Raw genomic sequence first — 20,903 nt, forward strand, 5'->3', positions numbered from 1 at the left:
CCGGTTTGGATATCATTGTAGATTTGCTCGACGGGATGATCTTTAGCAATTCTTGCTCGAACTCGTGAAAGCTTTTGCTTGGGTCTTGTTGAACATCTTCTTCATCTTGTTCTTCTTCTTGGCCTTCTTCATTGTTGGCGTTGTCGTTCTCTTGTCGTGGTGGAGAAGGAGGTTGTTGACGTTCGTCTTGGCGCACTTCCTTGTTTTCTTCATCTTGGTGTGTCCCACTTGTGGATGCTTCCATATCAACTCTTGGTTCACATTGTCATGAGGTAGAAGCTTCCACTTGGACAGACGAGGTACTCTCCTTCACCTCCGTTGGACGAATCTTGCCAATAGACAAGTCTTGGATTGCTTCCGAAGGATCTTTGTCTCCTACATCAATTGGCAATTGCTCTACTTGCGAGCCGTTAGATTCATCAAACTTCACATCTACTGTTTCTTCAACCTTTCGAGTGAAATTGTTGTAGACATGGTATGTGTGAGAGTTTGAGCCATAACCAAGTAGGAAACCTTCATGAGACTTAGGAGCAAATTTAGAACGATGATGCTTTTCAAGAATGTAGCACTTTGAGCCGAATACTCGAAAGTATCCAACTTGGGGTTTGTTACCGATGAGGAGCTCGTATGCCGTCTTGCCGAGTAGCTTGTGAAGATACAAGCGATTTGTTGCATGACAAGCTGTCTCAACCGCTTCCGCCCAAAAGTGCTTTGGCGTCTTGTACTCATCAAGCATCGTTCTCGCCATTTCGATGAGCGTCCGGTTCTTCCTCTCAACAACTCCATTTTATTGAGGTGTGTACGTAGACGAGAACTCGTGTGAAATCCCTTCTTCGTCAAGAAAGGTGTCCACATTTGCGTTCTTGAACTCTGTTCCGTTGTCGCTGCGAACCTTCTTGATCTTCACTTCAAATTGATTTTGGGCCTTCCTAGCGAAGTTTTTGAAGATCTTTTGGACCTGCGATTTATCATCGAGAAAGAACAACCACGTAAATCTTCAAAAATCATCAACTATAACTAGACCAATAGAATTTCTGCCGAGACTCTTGTAGGCATTGGGACCAAAGAGATCCATGTGAAGTAGCTCAAGTGGCCTCCTTGTGGTCATGATGTTCTTCACGGGATGCCTTCCTCCAACCTGTTTACCTGCCTGACAAGTGCTGCAAAGTCCATCCTTATCAAATATGACATCGTTAACTCCAAGGATATGATTTCCTATAATAAGCTTGTCAAGGTTTCGCATGCCAGCATGACCTAATCGTCTATGCCATAACCAACCTTTAGAGGATTTAGCAATAAAGCAAGTTCTAGGTTGAGCCTTTTTAGTGAAATCAACAATGTATAGATCACCTCTACGCACACCGGTAAAGACCATTTTATGATTATCTCTATGAAACACTTGGCAATCTACTTCAGTAAATAGGACATTGAAACCAAAATCAGCAAGTCTAGATACTGAAAGTAAGTTGTAGCCAAGAGATTCAATGAGCATGACATTTTGTATGGAGCTATCATGTGATATGGCCACCTTACCGAGGCCAACCACCTTACCCTTTGAGTTGTCACCGAACGTGACATACTTTCGAGGACCATCGTTTTCAGCAAGCTCTCGAAACATGTCTTTATCTCCGGTCATGTGATCGGTTACATCCACTATCAAGAACCCATTCCTTTCCTCCTGCCATATATCCCCAAAGATTTGCCATAAGACCAAAGTGTCTCATTGCATCATCAAGATCGAAGTCACTATCATCATCCTCATCATAGTATCCATGTTCAACATAGTCATGTGGTGGATCAAATCCTAGAGAGGGTGATTCGTTAGAGTGAGTTTGACAATGATCTTGCTTATGAATTTTTATAGCTTCGGAGATAATATCACTAATAATTCCAACATCTCCTTTGGCATGCATAAGGTTTGTAAGCTCAAACAAACAATCACCAAACATCGGATCACTAGAATTCATCTTACTCAAGGCAACAGACTTATGGAGAATTTCATCTAGACTTTTTAAGGAATAATTTGGAAAGCGTTCCTCAAGAAATTTCCATATAGTGTAGGCACACTTAAGAGTAGGCAAACATCCAATCAAGCTTCTAGGCAATCCTCTAATGATAAGTTCGGCAGTTCTAAGATTGTGGATCATGTCAAGTGACTCATCAAGGGTAGGATGCATAGGATCAACATGAGGTGCACAAGGGCTAGCAATGTACTTGTTCAAATGATATTGATTGAAAATCACAAGCATCTCATTTTTCCACTCATGAAAGTACTCTCCATCAAGTACAGGCACTCTATGTCTAAGACTCCCAATAGTAGACTCATCTATCTTCCTCCAATGGTGTTTAAACCATAGCAATGGAGACCAAAGCTCTGATACCCGTTGAGAGGGATCGAGAAGAGGTGTCTACGGGGGGTGATTAGACACTAAGTACCAAAAGTTGCAGTTTTTAACTTCTTTAAGTTCAAGTGGAGTTTGGCACAAGTTTAACACTCACAATACATAACAAGCAAGCATGCAAAGAGTATATGAGCAGCGGAAAGTAAAGCATGCAACTTGCAAGAATGTAAAGGGAAGGGATTGGAGGATTCAAATGCAATTTGGAGACACGGTGATTTTTGAGCCGTGGTTTCGATAGGTGGTGCTATCGTACATCCACGTTGCTGGAGACTTGAACCCACGAAGGGTAATGGTTGCGCAAGTCCACGGAGGGCTCCACCCACGAAGGGTCCACGAAGAAGCAACCTTGTCCATCCCACCATGGCCGTCGCCCACGAAGGACTTGCCTCACTAGCGGTAGATCTTCACGAAGTAGGCGATCTCCTTGCCCTTAAAAACTCCTTGGTTCAACTCCATAATCTTGTCGGAGGCTCCCAAGTGACACCTAGCCAATCTAGGAGACACCACTCTCCAAGAGTAACAAATGGTGTGTTGATGATGAACTCCTTGCTCTTGTGCTTCAAATGATAGTCTCCCCAACACTCAACTCTCTCTCACAGGATTTGGATTTGGAGGAAAGAAGATTTGAGTGGAAAGCAACTTGCGGAAGGCTAGAGATCAAGATTCATATGGTAGGAATGAAATATCTTGGCCTCAACACATGAGTAGGTGGTTCTCTCTCAAAAAATGTATGCTGGAAGTGTAGGTTCGTTCTGATGGCTCTCTCCACAAATGAAGAGTGGGTGGAGGGATATATATAGCCTCCACACAAAATCTAACCATTACACGCAACTTGCCAAACTCGGTGGGACCGAATTGGTAAACTCGGTCAGACCGATTTAGCAAATCTAGTGACCGTTAGGATTTTCGATGGGACCGACATGCAACTCAGTAGGACCGATATGATTAGGGTTAGGGCATCATGTAATCTCGGTGAGACCGATTACACAAACTCGGTGAGACCGATTTTGGTAATAATCTAACCAGAGAGTTGGTCAGGCAAACTCGGTTTGACCGATTACACAAACTCGGTAGGACCGATTTTGGTAATAAGTTAACCAGAGAGTTTGCATTGTAATCTCGGTAGTACCGATTACTCAAACTCGGTGAGACCGAATGGACATACACAGAGAAATTACAATCCCATCTCGGTGGGACCGAGATCCCTATCAATGAGACTGATTTGCCTAGGGTTTGTGGCAGTGGCTATGACATCTGAACTCGGTGGCGCCGGATAGAAAGAATCGGTGGGGCCGATTTAGACTTTTGGTTTAGGACATATGTGGATGTGAGAAGGTAGTTGAAGGCTTTGGAGCATATCATTAAGCACTTGAGCAAGCAAGCCATTAAGCAACACCTCATCCCCTCTTGATAGTATTGGCTTTTCCTATAGACTCAATGTGATCTTGGATCACTAAAGTAGAAAATGTAGAGTCTTGATCTTGGAGCTTGAGACAATCCTTTGTCCTTAGCATCTTGAAGGGGTTTCACATCCTTTAGTCCATGCCACTCCATTGTTGAACTTGTCTGAAACATACTAGGTAAAAGTGTTAGTCCAACAAGAGATATGTTGACATTAATTACCAAAATCACCCAGGGAACACTTGTGCTTTCAGCGTTGCACGGGTCCACTGCACAGCTACGTCCACATGCCCTTCGGCCTGCCGAACGCGGCTGCAGCCCACCAGCGCCTGATGAGAAGCATTCTGGAAGCCCAGGTGGCCAAGCATCATGCGCTCCTGGAGGAAGGGGAGATGGACCTTGTCGAGCCGCCCGGACCTCGCGAGCCTCTCGAGGCTCGTAGCCCCGAGGGCTCGTGAGGATTGGCTTCTTCACCTTGCATCGTCAGCTAATCCGACACCCTCTCTACAACGGTATCAGGTGACTTCTTTCAAGTTTCGCTTTAGCTGGGAGCGCCCTCAGGGCTGCATCATTCCCAGGTCGCGTGGGTCTGTCCCTGCGGCATGTATCCATTTTTATTTCGTCTTCAGCTTACCTTGTTGGGGGCGCCCCTCGGGCTGCATCATCCCCAAGTCACTTGGACCTGACCCAGTGGCGTTTTCCTTTCTCTGCATCTATCTAAGTTGATTTGCTTCTTCATGCTTAACTTGCTCGAGATAATCGCCTGCTCGATTGACACCTACCTTTGGAGCCGCTCACTCTGGCACGGCACTTGCGCATGGGTCCATCCCTACAACATCGACAAATCTGAGTGGTCGAGCTCTGGCTGCGGCAGCCCTGCATAGCGCTACCTCACCAGGCCCTCAGTGCCTCAATCACTCCCTCGGATCCTCGTAAGGAGTAGCATGGGGGGCGTCGCGAGCTCCCTCTCCCTCTCTCCTGCATGATCCGCTCGCGCGTTAAAAGGGGGGCACCTGAGCATCGCGACTCATGGGCTCTTATTGGCTCTCCAGCCCTCACCCCCTGGCCTTGACCCATGGCATCGCGACCTGTCATACCAGAGGCAGCTGAGCTCGCTCGAGGGCCGGGACCTGAGGACGTAGAGCATGAAGGGAAGTGCGGGGAAGAGGGGAGAAGCTCACGAGGGCCAACCCAGCAACACCCCAGCTGCCGGCACGCGGGCCAGGCACCTCGCCGAAGAACGACACCAAGTTCACGAGATAAGTCACGCCCCTGCAGAAGCTAAACCAACGCAACGCCAAACCCACGCCTAGTGCGGCTCTGTCACGGCGACGTTGCCTTCCTTTCTCGCCCAGCGGAGGCTGCTTGAGCGCTAAAGGGGACCTCCTGAGCATCACGACTCAGGGGCTCTTACTGGACCTTGGGCCGCTCACCTTCTGGCCTTGACCACGGCATCGCGACCTGGCATACCAGCGACAACTGAAGCCTGCCTGGGGACCGGGACCTATCAACATAGAGCACCAAGCCCTCGTGAGGAAAGAAAGGGGGAGCTGAGCCAGGACAGGACATGCATCTCGCATCGATTCATAATAAGGATATAATATTCACAAAAGACATGGCAGGCGCCTTACATACCCCCGCGGGGTGTTACTTCGATTCCTCGCAGGTAACAAAAGGTGCTAATCCTAAGGAGCATTAACCATGCGCACCTTCGCAGGAGACGCCATCATCAACAGTGGGCCGACGGGCGCCGGCGCTAACCCCATCCAGATAAGTGGCGTCGGCGGCCCGATGCGGCTGCCCTGCTCCGGGCACGCGCGAGCTCGGGGGCTCGTAGCTGTCGTCGCTCATCTCCGAAGTCACGTGAAGCTCGGGGGAGTCGCTGGATCCTCTAGCTCCTCCGCTGCTGCCTGAGGAGCTGCTGGGGAAGTGATTGGCGGGTCTGGCCCTTGCCGCATCGATGCCCCGACTGCATTCCTTGGGACAGCACTCCAGCCGGCGTCCTTCTGCGTCGAAGACCTTGAAGAACATCAAGGAGGCGCCATCATATTCCAGATGAATTATGAGGGCACCCCCTGCCCGGCAGACCCAGGCGATCTCGCCCCAGCCCAGGGTCATGAAGACCTTGCTCGGAGCGACAACCGCAACCTCCGCTCCGGTTGCAAGGGTGTTGCATTCAGCATGCTGCAGCCAGAGCTCCAAAGACCCACTCGGCGGCATCTCGAAGGCAAAGGAGGGAGGAAGGCAAATCCAAGAGCGTGGAGGCATGGCGGCGTGAAGCACGAGCTCGCGAGAAGAGCCCTTGGCGTGGACTCCAGGGGTGACGACGCACACCACCGTGACCTGCCGGCGTCGCTGGCGGCATCCTCAGTGTCGCTTGACGCCTTCTTCTCTAGGGCCCTCGGTCCGGGCGTACAAGGGCAGCGGAAACCCAGGCGGCGGCCGCTCGTACCAGGGCCGCAACGTCTCCTGCCATGCGACCATGTCGCAGCGGCTGGGGACAGGTCACTTCTTCGGCGGAAGCGGATAGGGACCATCTCGGGGGGCCTTTCCCTTCTCTTCCACTGAGAACCGGCGGATCGGCGCCATTGGCATAAGGTGAAGCATGGGAGAGGAAGAAGAAGGAGGAGAGAAGCAGGAAGAGATGGACTGTGGGGGCACTCGCCCTTCCGTACTTATAGTCCGGAGGAGGCCAACAGTCGGCCTCCAGGATCACAAGTAATCATGACCCATTTCTGCATGCAGGGACTTGTCAAGTCGAGCAGTTGCCGAGGCAGCGTGGGGAATTAGAGACGCCCACGTCCAATCAACCGCCACGCGGCGCCCAAGGCCGCAGGCTGATGGGGCTCGCAGTGCTCCGCACTTGCCCCTTAGCTTCTCCGCTAAGCCAAGTCCAAGCGCGCCTTGGGCCCGGGGGCTACTGTCGGCGTTCTGGGAATGGGGGTCCCCAGACTTGCCTACCTGCGGCCTGCGGCGTTGCTCGAGTGGTGGCCCAGTACGGCCCATCTTCATCAGCACAAGACTCAAGACCCTCGCGAGGGGCCAAGCCTCGCGGGGCGGATGACACAAGGCTTCCTCGGGAACGGCCTCGCCAGGCAGGCTCACGAGGAGGCGGAGAGATCAAGGCAGGGCACCTGGCGAGGTGCTCGTGACGCAAGCCATGACGATCGAGACCAGGCGGGCGCCGGCCTGTGCAGTGTCCTTGTTTCCTCTTCTGTGCAAAGGGGGCAAGCACAGGCGTGGAGTACCGAGGCATCAGGCAAAGGTTGCCATTTCAGTGCAACGAGACCAAGACCAGCAGAGCGGCGGGATGGAGGTCACCGTGGAGCCCAAGACGATGTCATCACCAGTGCTTTTGGCAGCCGAAGACCAACTTTAGTCAGGATAACTTGTACTAGATGTTCCCCTTTAAAATGGCCGTTGTTAGCGCCCTTCCCGCTCAATATTTGGGAAGAGGACCAGGGCCTCTATAAATAGGACTAGCCACCATAGTAGGAGGGGACGGATTCATCGAATGCTCATTAGGGAGAGAGACGGATAAAGGGCTCACTAGGCCTAGAGGCGATCGAAATCACCCAAGCAGTTCATCGCACCAGCCCAAGAACACCTCTCACGAGGCTGTTCATCCTTTGTACTGTTCATCGTCAGCCCCTGAGGCAATCCACCACACCACACACTGAAGTAGGGTATTACACCACAACGGTGTCCCAAACCAGTATAAATCTTGTGTCCCTCATGTTGTTCATCGTTTTAGCTTAGATCTCTCGAGGTGATCGGACATAGATCGGTAGGGGGAAGATCTCCGTGCGCACCCCAGAGTTCGAACCTTAAGGGTCTGCCGGAACCCAACATCTGACACTTACGTCGAAGCTACTGGCATCACCACCTTAATCTTTGGCTCGGCAGCCTTTTGAGACTTGGCGAAAATATGCATGGGTTGTTTCTTCGCCGAGTCTGCAGCCTCTGCCTGCCCATGCTTCGTGCTATGCATGGCTGCCGGGGGCCGAAGAAGCCTGCTTCGGGTCAGTCGACACTTGAGCACTGCCTGCACGGGCACTCGGCTCATTTTATGCCTTGGTGCAACATTCCTTGGGGACGGTCTCAGACGGGAGGTGTTGGGGTATAACTACTGGGTATGACCCGCCCAGGAGGGGCCGGGTCATGCCACTGGAGACTTAAAGATAAAGAGGCCTGATAAGGTCCAAGAAGATATAAAGAAGGCGGTTCATCAAGCAAGCTTATTGAAGGCCCAAGACCGAGAGGCGGCTTGATGCCCAAAGGGATGAGCCGCCATATGTTTAACTTGTTCTATAAGGCAAGTGTTGTTAGAAACTGAGTCGATCACGTTGTGTGAGCTGGCCCGGACTCTGTAAGCTGCCAGGCCTCAACCTGTGTATATAAAGGTGAGACCCGGCGGCGGGTTAACTCAAGAAACAACTCATCAAGAACTAGGCCAAGCGTATTCACTCCCTGGTAATCGAAACCCAAGAAATACAACCTAAAGCAGGAGTAGGCTTTTACCTTGTTGAGAGGGGCCAAACCAGGGTAAAAACTCTCTTTGTCCTTTGTCCCGCTTAACCCCTTTAAGCTAACCTAGCTGCGATTGCTCCACAACTAAGTCCTTTTGCTAGGGTATCCGCCGTGTTAAATCCACGACAGTTGGCGCCCACTGTGGGGCCAGAGCATGGTGGTGTCGAGTTCTTGAAGGGCAGCTTCTTAGGGATCAAGGGATACGCCATGGGCCGGATGACCAAGAGTCGCCGCGGCAAAATCTACATCGACGACATAGGATGGGGTCCCGAGGCCGATTCAATCGAATACGAGTACCGGGTCCCCTTCGGCAGAATTCATGTCTTCATCGGCAAGATCGGTGAATCGGAACCTGAGCCGGACACCTGCACCGACATCATCGAGACGGCTCCGCATGCGTGACCCACCAAGGTTCAAGCCACCCCGAAGCATGCTTTTGTTGGCTTTACTCAAGGAGTGGATCTTGAGGGAGGATTTGTGTCCGGTGGAGAGATTGGCGTCTATTCAGGCGATGAGTCCTCAACCAGTGAGACCAATTCCATGTATCAATTGCAAGATGACAGGCTTGGGGCTGTTCCGATGGCCACAGTATTCCGGACCCCTGTGAGCTACCGAGCCGGGTTGCGATCTTCATGGCTGACGCAGAGCCGGTGCAAAACTCCTCAACTACGGCAGTAATGATCTCTGGTTCAGCAACTACTACGGTAGCTAGGGCAGGAGGCCCATGTGCGCCCACCTGCTCAAGTTTTATCTATACTTTTGGAGGCTCTGGCAGCTTTGCTGACGATGGAGGTAACCCCGGCGAACCAAGCGCAACATAACATGGATGTTACGAAGTTACGTGATGAGATAGCTCAAGCTAAGGAGGATCTTAACGCTAAGAATACCAGGATGGCAACAGAGCGAGCCGCCTTGGAGAGGGAAGCACAACAGATTCAAGCAGAATTTTTTTGCTTGAGCTTGGACCAGAATGCATCAAACATTGTTTTTAACAGAAGATACCAGAGTCGTCTGCCTCATGAGTTTAATGCGAGGAAATCTTTTCAACACGCCTGGGGCAGGACCAAGTAACCCGCCCGGTGTGACCCAGGGCCCTAAAAGCACCTAGGCCGGAGTGGCGGCTCAACCCCATGTGGCGGATCCGGCTCATGCTAATTTAACCCCTCCTCAGCGAGTTTCCATGCCTTCGGGTCACTTCTCTAACCCGTTGGATAACATGATCATCACGGCGTCGTGATTGGCGGCTCTCCCGGTGATAGGCAAAAGTCCTGAAGCGGTTGAGGCTCAGAAGGCCGTGGAACTTCCTCAAATGGCGGTGGCTCAGCAGGCAGCTTATTCTTACAGCCACGATCGGATCCACTCAACTCCTCATCCGAGTCGGAGCAATAGCCGGCACATGGAGTCATCGGCGGTTTCAAGTAGTGAGTGGCATCGTAACCAGCCCCGTGGGCATGACCCACCATGTGCTGATAACCATGCTTAGTTGTTGGTAGATCAAGCACGGGCTTGCCGTGAGGTGGAGCTGGCAGCTCAACAGCCTCAGACACACCCTTTGACGTCCACTGAGGCTGGGGTGACTTCCCGGATGGTGGGTATGCCATGTTTAGTGCCGGCTCTACGTAATGAATGGTTACCCAAGGACTTCAAGGGCCCTCGAAAGTTACTCAATTACACATCAGATCAACCCCCGGGGGCTTGGATTGAAAGCTATGAGATGGCCATGGAGATGTTGGATGCCAATGACGCCGCGTGCGCTAAGTATTTCACCATGATGTTGGATGGGCCGACTCATACCTGGCTGAAGGGATTGCCCCCAACTCTGTCAGATCCTGGGATGAATTGAAGGCGCGGTTTATTTGAAATTTCAAGGATACAAGCAAGCAGCATATGTCGATTCTTGATTTAGGCACTTGTGTCTAGAGTGAGGGTGAGTCAACCGCCCATTGGGTACACCGGATCTCGGCCATTATCCACTCGTCAGACATCATCAATGCTGGCTCAGCTGTCCTGATCTTGGAGAAAAATTGTCATTTCCTTCCCCTCAAGCAGAAGCTGGGGTGACTTCAGCGCCATTGCAATGATATGGGGGAGCTCATAGCGGCTCTCATCAAATATGCTGATTCTGACGACACTAAGGACCCTGAGTCTGATGAGGAGAAAGCTGGTAAGGGGAAGAAGAATGGCAATGCAAAGGGACAACAGCACAACGTGGCGGGTTAAGGCAATAATGGTAAGTGCAAGCAAGCTGACAGCGGTTTAGATTTTGTGGCTAACATGCAGAGCAAGTCGTCAGCACCCCGGCTTGGTGGGCCAAAATTCAACCTTGAAGCAATGATGAATCAGCCTTGCCCAAAGCATGGTACTCAAGATAAGCCGGTCATTCATCTCTGGAAAGATTGCTTCGTCATGAGGGAGTATAGAAATTCTGGTTTTTATCAGGGCCCGCACGGCGGGTCAAGATCCGGCTCTCACGGATCCGACTTTGGAGGTGGCGGCTCAAGCTCTGGATTCCAGGGTCAAGGTAATCAAGGTGGTTTTAACCAACAATCTAATCAGGGTAATCAGCAGCAACAACAGCAGTTTGGTTATCAGAGTCATCTGAAGCAGCTGAATAGTGGTCAATATCATGTGTTTACCAAGATTTTGTGCAAGCGGGATTAGAAGATTCACAAGTGGGTGGTGAACGCGGTTGAGCCAGCGGTCCCCCGATATTTATGATGGTCTGAGCAGCCCATTGCATGGAGCCGTGAAGATCACCCGCCCCGGGTTGATAATCCGGGTTAGCTAGCTTTGGTGGTGGCACCGCAGGTCGGAGAATACAAGTTTACTAAAGTGCTCATGGATGGAGGCAGCAGCATCAATATCCTCTATTATGATACTTTTCGCCGTATGAATTTGACTGACAAGGATCTTAGGCAATCTTCTATAGTTTTCCATGGGGTGGTGCCCGGTAAGTCATCATATCCAGTGGGCAAGATAACCTTGGAGGTGGTCTTTGGTAATGACTATGACTACAGGGCTGAAAATTTGACTTTTGAAGTGGTCAAGATCAAGAGCCCTTATCATGCCCTGTTTGGACGGCCGGCTTGTGCTAAATTTATGGCACGGACTTGTTATGTTTACCTGCAGCTCAAGATGCCAGGTTATAAGGAAACCATCACGGTGCATGGAAATAGAAAGATAGCTTTGGAGTGCAAAGAGGGTGACGCTGCCTATGCTGAGTCAGCTTGTGAAATAGAAGAGCTGAAGTTCTATAAAGATAATGTTGACCCAGCAGATATGACCCCCTTGAAGAAGCCAACCACAGAGCAGGACCCATAGTTGAAATTTAAGTCGGCAGATGATACTAAGCCGGTTGACTTTGTCCCTGGTGACTCGTCCAAGCAGTTCATCATCAGTGCCAATATGGATCCGAAATAGGAAAAAGCTCTCATCGAGTTCATCCGTGAGAACCAGGACATCTTTGCATGGAAGCCTTCCGACATGCCAGGTGTACCGAGGGAACTCGCTGAGCACACTCTTTATATTGATCCAAAGTTTAAGCTGGTAAAGCAAATCCTTCATTGTTTTAATGAAGAAGTGGCCCGGGTCTTGGCGGCTAGGTTTATTGTTGAAGTTTTTCATCCTGAGTGGTTGGCTAACCGGGTGCTAGTGCTTATGAAGAACGGCACTTGGCGTATGTGTGTGGATTACACGGACCTTAACAAGGCTTGTCCGGCTGATCCTTTTGCTCTCCCTCGTATTGATCAGATCATTGATGCTATGGCGGGTTTTGAGCGTTTGAGTTTTCTAGATGCTTATTCTGGTTATCATCAGATCAAGATGGCAGTTAAGGACCAATAGTAAACAGCCTTCATCACTCCCTTTGGAGCCTTCTGCTATGTGTCTATGCCTTTTGGTCTCAAGAGTGCCCAGGCGACTTATCATCGTTGTGTGCAGAATTGTCTCCACAGCCAGATTGGGCGCAATGTTCATGCTTATGTGGATGACATCGTTGTGAAGTCCAGGAAGAAGGAAACCTTGATAGATGATCTGAAGGAGACCTTTGACAATCTCCGAGTCTACAAGATGATGCTTAACCCGGATAAATGTGTTTTTGGTGTACCAGCGGGTAAGCTCTTGGGGTTTTTGGTCTCTGAGAGAGGTATTGAAGCTAACCCAGAGAAGATCAAGGCTATCACTTCCCTGGCTAAGCCAGCGTGTATCAATGATGTTCAGTGTTTGGTGGATCATATTGCAGCCTTAAGCCAGTTCATAAGCCGCCTGGGTGAAAAGGAGATTCCTCTTTACCAGATGATGAAGAAGACATATCACCTTGTCTGGAGTGATGCTGCCAATGAGACGTTTGAGGCACTTAAGAAACAGATGGCAAGCCGCCGGTTCTTGCAGCTCCTATTGATAAGGAGACCTTGCTCTTATATGTGGCTACTAACAGCAGAGCTATCAGTGTGGCAGTTGTGGTGGAAAGGAAGGAGTCAGGCAAGGAATATCCGGTTCAAAGGCTGGTTTATTATGTCAGTGAGGTGTTAATTGAGTCTAAATAGAGATACCCACATTGGCAGAAGCTAGTCTATCGAGTATTCATGGCTAGTCGTAAGTTGAAGCATTATTTCTTTGGTCAACCCATCACTTTAGTCAATTCTGCTCCTCTGGGGGATATTATGCAAAACAGAGAAGCTATAGGTCGGGTGTCTAAGTGGGCAATTGAACTTGGACCTCATGGTTTGAAGTATGTGCCACGAACAACCATTAAGTCTCAAGCCCTTGTTAATTTCATCAATGATTGGACAGAGTTGCAGATGCCCGAGGATAAGCTGGATAATACATATTGCACTATTCATTTTGATGGATCAAGGCAATTGGAAGGATCGGGGGCTGGAGTTATTTTGACTTCCCCACGAGGTGATAAGTTCTGTTATGTTTTGAGGTTGATGTTTCCTTTCACTAACAATGCAACTGAGTATGAGGCTTTACCCCATGGTCTTTGGATGGCTAAGGAGATGAATCTAAGCCGGGTCAGGTGTTTTGGTGATTCAGATCTGGTGGCTCAGCAGGTCTCAAGAACTTGGGATTCCAAAGACCCTCTCATGGTAGCTTATCGTCGGGCGGTTGATGATATCGTTGGTCATTTCAAAGGCTATCTGGTGGAACATATTGATCGCAAGAAAAATGAGGCGGTTGATGCTTTAAGCCGGCTGGGGTCCCAGTGTAAGTCGGTACCACCTAATGTTTTTCTTGATGTTCTAAATAATCCTTCAGTTAAATTGCCTACAGAAGAGGATCTTGATATCCCTGACCCGGAGGCGCAGTTGGTGGTGGCTCTCCTTGCTATTCCTCACTGGACTGTTCCATATTTGGCTTATATGACCCGGGGTGAGTTACCTGATGATGAAACTTTGGCCAGGCAAATAACCCGGAGGTCTAAGTCAATGACCATTGTCAATGGCGAGTTACACTGATGCAGTGTTACAGGGGTGTTTCAACGATGCATCTCTCCTGAGGAGGGCCGTGAAATTCTAAGGGAGATTCATGAAGGAGATTGCGTCCATCATGTTGGCTCTAAATCTCTCGTTGCTAAGGCTTTTCATCATTGGTTTTATTGGTTGGCGGCTCATGCTGATGCAGAAGATCTTGTTAGCAAGTGTGATGGCTATCAGAAATTCTCAAAACTGGCTCATGTGCCAGCTCAAGAATTGAGGATGATTACAATTAGTTGGCCGTTTGCAGTCTGGGGGCTGGATATGATTGGACCTTTCAAAAGATCCATGGACAAGAAGACCCACCTTTTGCTGGTGGTTGACAAGTTCACAAAGTGGGTTGAGGCTGAGGCGGACCGTAAACGTGATGCGGCAACAATAGTTCAATTCATCAAAAAGGTGATTTTCCGCTTTGGTTATCCTCATAGCATCATAAGTGATAATGGCACTAACGTGTCTAAGGGTTCTATGAAAGAATTTTGTCAACAAGAGCATATTCGTCTTGATGTCTCATCAGTGGCTCACCCCCAGTCTAATGGTCAAGCTGAAAGGGCCGATCAAGAAATCTTGAGAGGTATAAGACCCTGGCTCATGGTCCCTTTGCAGAGGATGCCGGGTGGTTGGGTTGAGGAGTTACCCTCAGTGCTTTGGAGTATCAATACTACCCCCAACAGATCTACGGGTTACATGCCTTTCTTCATGGTTTATGGAGCAGAGGCAGTCCTCCCTAGTGAAATCCGTCATGACTCGCCCCGTGTGGCGACTTATGTTGAAGCTGATAATGAAAAGGCACGTCAAGATGCTCTTGACTTGTTGGATGAAGAGCGCGACCTTGCAGCGACTCGTTCGGCAATATACCAACAAGATCTGCGCCGTTATCATAGCCGCCGGGTTAAGACCCGGACCTTTCAAGAAGGTGACTTGGTGCTCCGGTTCATATAGGATCAGACAGATACGCACAAATTATCCCCACCTTGGGAAGGGCCCTTTGTGGTCAGCAAGAATTTGCACAATGGCTCATACTACCTCATTGATGTTCGAGACCACAAGGACTCACACAAATCGGAGGAGGAGACCCGTCGGCCTTGGAACATTGCTCATCTTCGGCCTTATTACACCTGAGCCATTGGCTCTTGTGTTGTACATACTTTCATCCATGTATATATTATGATCAAGTGTAATAAAGCCGGCATCCCTGATAATTCAGGGCCTCTGTCATTTCATTTCTGAGTATCTGAGTCTTTATTGTCAATTCATAAGATCTCTTGGGGGCTTCCTGCTCATTGAGCATAGCTGTGACTACCCTCTTAATCCGACTTGTATGCCTTGTTAAATAATCTCTTGGGGGCTTCCTACTAATTGAGCATAGCTATGACTACCCTAAGGATTCGGCTTATATGCCTTGTTGAAAATTCTCGCGGACTTATTTCCCAAGTTAAAGTTTACCAAAGAGAACTTGTGACAATGCACGGTTCAAACATAGGTATCATGCCTTGAAAGGCTTCATATATGTCACTTGGGGGGCTCCCTGTTCAATGAACATAGCTTTTGATTAAACCCTTTTGATTGGTTGGTATGCCAGGTGTAAATCACCAAAATTCCGGTTTATCCTGCCTTGTTTGTCTACCACTCCGCCCAGGTAATCCTGGAATGACCCGCCGTAGTCATGGCAGTCAATCTTATAAAGACCCTGAACTTGTCTAAGGTTAAAACGGCGGTTGGTCATGTGAGGCCCGGCTTACAGGTTTGAATGAAGGACTAACCTAGTGGCTGTGCAGCCCATGAACAACACTTGATATTGAGGCTTGGCAGCCTATGAAAGCCTTGTTTTTCTAATCTATTATTTTTCCTAAGCATTGCTTTAAAGTTGATATTTTTTTACCATATTGACATATGGTTTAAACATGGTTTAGGCCATGTAGCCTTAATCATTATGGCTCATGCTGTGAGTATATCTGAGGTTTTGATAACCCGTTCTAGCTTTGGACGATAAGTCGCCAGCATGTTTGAATTATGCACTTGGAGTTGTATGCTCTAAGTTGTGGAACTATCCTCCTTATTGGATATGGCGATGTAAGTCGGCAGTATGAACTTATTTCACAGGTATGTTTTACTTGTTGAATATGAATATGGGAGGTTTTGATAACCCGCCCTAATTATAAGACTTTGACAAGTCATCATAATATATTGTGTTGAGCAATATAACCCGCCCTGGGGTAAACCGCCAGGGCACATGTTGTTTATTTGTGCACATGCAGGCAACACAACAATATTGGATATGACCCATCTAATAAATTAATCCAATGAAGCATAAACTATGGGTCTTCAAACATCAGAACGACAGTTTAAACATATTCAAACGATAAAACATGCATGATGGCATGGAAGATCATTGTTTTCAACTAGCCTATTACAAGGCTAACATGCAGCCCAGATGATTAAGTGTTTCGAGGCACAAAGTATCATCATGAAATTCATGAGCCGCCGTAGAGAATCAGCCGTCCTAGTCTAGGCGTGTTGACGAATCCGGGTCATCTTGCACCCGTTCATCTTCCTCTTCTTCACCCATTGGCTGGAAGTTAGAGGTAGCCCAGTTGATCCCAGTCAAAGCTCTAAATACAGCTTTGTCATCTATCAAGCTTGACGGGTCAATATCAGGGGTGAAGGTATGCTTACATGTTGGGGGAATAAGGTCTATGGCCTCATGAATCGACGTTGGCACTCCTGCATTCTCCTTCATATAAGCCGCCTGATGCTTTGACAAGTCAGTTTCTTCTGTGAGCCGACTAGCTAGAGGGCACATTTGTTTGACACAATTGGTGAAATCTGCCGCTTCAAAAGGAGACCCATCTTCTTTGAACCTTGGGCAACCACTGGCCAACTCTTCTGGGTCAAGCTCTGCTTGCCATGCTTTGGCCCGGCTTAATGCGGTGACATCACCGGCTCGGGAAGCTGATAGCTTCAGCTCTTCAACCCTCTGTGGCAGCACGGATAATTTTTCCAACACTTCCTTGATGAGGGAAGGTGGTTGCTTCTTGTGAGAGACAACAGAGATGACCCTTTGGGCGCCAGTGTACAATTGTGCCACCAAGGTATATGCACCTTTAAGCTTGACACGCATATCTTGACCCAGTTTGGAGCTACGGGAGCCTACATTGATAAAGGTATTGATGAGCCGGCTTATGATTGTTAAACATTGGTGTTAAAAGTATCAAGCACAATGATACTTACCAAAGATGGTAGATGTCATGCTATTGATTTGATGCTTTAAACCCAACAACTCATCAGTCAACGGTTTAAGAGCAGCTTCAGCATCTTTAGCTCTCTTTAATAGAGCCACCTTTTCGGTATCCCAGCCGGCTCTCTCAGCACTGAAATCTTTCTTCAGCTTTTTAGCATTTTCCAAAGCAGTTTTTAGTTCTGACTTTGCTTTGGAAGTTTCAGATTGTTGGGACTTGATACTCTGCTGTAGATTAGTGACTTGAGATTCTTTCATATTTAGCTCAACCTGCAATGAACAGAGACAGGCATTATTTTGGTCTTATTCTTTGAAGTCCCAAGCATAATACAAGTATTTTACTTGGCACTTGGGGGCTAATGCACATTGCTCTTTTAAGGAAAAAGTTTCAATGACCCGGTTTAGCTATGAAGATTAAGCCGGCCCTTGGGGGCTACATGTTTGGATTTATTCCTACATATGATGATAAGTCCTGGCTTAAACTTTCCAATTTTTAAGCCGGCCCTTGGGGGCTACATATGAGAATTTTAGCAATTCAGCAATTACACATTGCAGTGGTGTAGCTACAAGATCAAAAAGATTATATAAGTCTACAGTATATTGCATTCTTCTATATTCAATAGACTTGGCGGATGATTGATATAACCTTATGTGAAAAAGGTTTTGATTAATGCTTACCTCAAAGCGCTCCTTCATAAGATTGACCAAGCCGGCTTCAAAGTCACGGTTGGTATGAAGGCGGTTCAGATAGCCTGCCTGAAGTTCTTGGGCATTGAATTGAACATAGCTTTCTAGATCCAATTTCCACTTGCCCTTGTGAGGAGCTGAGAAGTCTTCCTTGGCAGTATGTTTGGCCAGCACCATGGGATTCCCAAGTTCATTATATCTAGTGACTACAACATCATCTTCAGCCTCTTCAGTAGGCTTGGCAGGGCTTGGCGGCTTAGTGCCAGATGCATCAGTAGTCATGGGGTCCATAGAGGCCTCTGGGATTTCTAGCGGCGGCTCATCGGCAAGATTTTTAACATTCTCCATTGAGGTTTCAGACTCGAGCAGTTGCTGTTCTGGCTCGTGTGCCTTGGGGTCTTCAACCGGCTTTTTTACTTTGGCCTTCTTGCTTGGCCATTCCGCTAACAAGGGAAAAATGAAAGAGATTCCTGGTCGTCGGCCTGTTGGGTAAGCCGGAGGAAAGAACCCCGCCGCCACTGTTCCGGGTCGTGCGGTGAACCTCATGTTGCTGCTTCTTCAAAATAAAGTTGGGACCCAAGTAATCTAAAGGGTGAGAAAACCTTACTTTCCGGCTTGCTTGTCGAGTTTTCTGTCTCGGTAGAGATTCTGAGCCAGAGAAGAATGATAATTACCTCTTCATCATCTGCGCGGCTGGCTTCCACTTCATCCTGATGGTAATCAATGTCAATAAGGTGATTAAAAAATGAGCCAAGGGAATCAAGTTCTACCTCCGACTCAGAGTCATCCAAAGCAAGTTATCCGCGAGGTTAGTCTTCTTTTTTGCGGGCTTCTTGACAGCCTTGTTCTTTGCCCTGGCCTTCTTGGCCGACTTATCCTGGAGTTTCTTCTTCCAAAATGAAGAGTCAGCCTGCAGAAATTTAAAGCAAAAACGAGAAAGCAGATTGACAGGTAATGAATATTTGGGAAATTGTTTAAAGTACTTACATTTGGAGCTTTATTCTTCATATAAAATGGAGCTAAGACAGTCTTGCTGCAATCATTCCAACTCTCATTGAGTAGAGACTTGGTCATGGTGTTGATGGCATCGTCGTTCATTTCTATCTAACAATGGCATTGGGGATCTTGACGCTGCCAGTATATTTGCACATTAAGCCGGCTCGGCGGCTCAAGGGCAAGACCCTCCATGCGACCCAGCACCGGACTAGATCGATTCCAGTTAAGCCGTTGGCCATCAAGGCTCTAATCTTTGAAAAAATGGGCATATATTTGGCCCGTGCTTCTGTGCTGATCCATTCTTGAAGATGGTGTCTGTTGCTGAGCCGGCTATCGCGGAAACCCGATAGAGGATTTTCACCTTCTAGAGATGTATCTTGACAATAAAACCATGTTTGGTTCCAGTCCTTAGGATGACTGGGAGGTGAGGCGGTAGGGAAAGTGGCTTCTTTTCACCTTTGAATGGAAATGCCTCCTAGTTCTAAGGCTGACCCATCAATGAACTCTGTTTGCCAGTTCAAATAGTAAAACTCTCTGAACAGTTCTACGCTAGGCTCTTGTTGGAGATATACTTCACCGAACACTTGAAAGTTGCAACTATTTGAGACAGAGTTGGGCCCGATGTCTTGAGGATGGAGCTTGAAAAGTGTAGCACGTAACGAAAGAATTTTCAGCCGGGTGGGGTGAATCAATGAAGCATGTGATCAGTAAAAACCACAACTTCACCCTCTTTAGGGGCGGGTCTGGCCTCATCTCTAGGGATCCTCCAGTGGGTATCCTCTATTGGGATTAGGGCACCCACTTTGACATGGTCATTTAGAGCTTCTTCAGTGACACTGGAGGCCACCCAGTTGCATGAAGTAACTGTCTTTGTCATTTTTTATGAAAAGCCTAGAAGAAAAGAGATTGTGGGGTTAAGAATGTGATGTAAAGCCGGTAAGTGATTTGAGGACAGGTATGCGAGGACAGAATAATTGACATTCAACAAGAGTGAGTATTATAAAATTGGCATGGTTAAACCGGCAAGGAACAATCGGGTTATGTTAGAATATTGCATTGACGGTTTAGAAGTGCTCAAAGTTAAGCCGACAATTATTTGATGAGCTACAAGTATGTCATTTAAGCTGCCATGAGGGGCTAATGCCTATAGATATGGAGTGGAGCTGAATTTTGCTAAGTCTTCGGTAAACAAGTTCCACAGACTGGTTTTACAATTTTGGATCTACAGCAGCTCGAAAATGGAAAATAAAGTTAACCTAGTCACCGCGACCGAAGAACTCACGAGTTGGGAGTGGTGTTTCAGCAGATGAAACGCATTTATATTTTGCAACAAGGTGTCGGTGTACAGAAGTAGGGGCTCTGCTTCTGCACCCCTTTACCTATGCACGGGCAGTTGAAGCCACGCCCATGGCCACACTAAGCAGGGCAGGTGAGGGAAGCCGAGGCCACAAGTCGATCAAAGCAACACTAAGACAGAGGCACAGAGAGCAAGAGGGCAAGGTAGGCTCCCCCGGCAGGATCCTTGCCGGATGGCCCCCGCAGCCCCGACAAGAGCCTTGTTGGGGCAACTTGCATGCCCAGTACCCGCGGAGTGAGCCACCCTTGAGCCTGAGGTTTCCAACACCATCAACCACATTGGAACCAAGGTTCGGGAGGCGCCTCTATGGTGTCATGCAGATCTTTGTGAAGAACATTAACACACAAGAACAGATGAAGACCAGAAGACGAGGCCTCCGGCAACATCCTTGCCGGGGATGACCGCAGTGCCGCGGCAAGACCCTTGCCGGGGCCCTGACAAGGGCCTTACCGAGGACATCAGCGAGGCCGCAGCTAGGCCCGCACGCACCAAGATCCCACCGCCGTTCCCATGCAGTTGCCAGCCCAGCTAGCAAGCCGGGCACCTGCGTGGGAACATGCGGTACCGAAGCCAACTCAGCAAGCTCCTGTGTGGTGGCATGCAGATCTTTGTGAAGACGCCACCACCACGCCACCTTACCAGCCTGCCAGCCTACATGGCGCTGGCCCGGGCGCGTGTCGAAGCAGGGCGAGGCGGCGATAAAGTAGGGGGACACCTCAAAGGCGCATTTAATGCGTCTTGTCCCATAATGACAAGAGATAAACACAGCTACTGTACCCCTTTCCACCTCCTGTGTGCCACTATAGCACCTCCTT

This window comes from Triticum aestivum, chromosome 3B (assembly GCF_018294505.1).
Source record: "Triticum aestivum cultivar Chinese Spring chromosome 3B, IWGSC CS RefSeq v2.1, whole genome shotgun sequence".
Lineage (NCBI taxonomy): Eukaryota > Viridiplantae > Streptophyta > Magnoliopsida > Poales > Poaceae > Triticum > Triticum aestivum.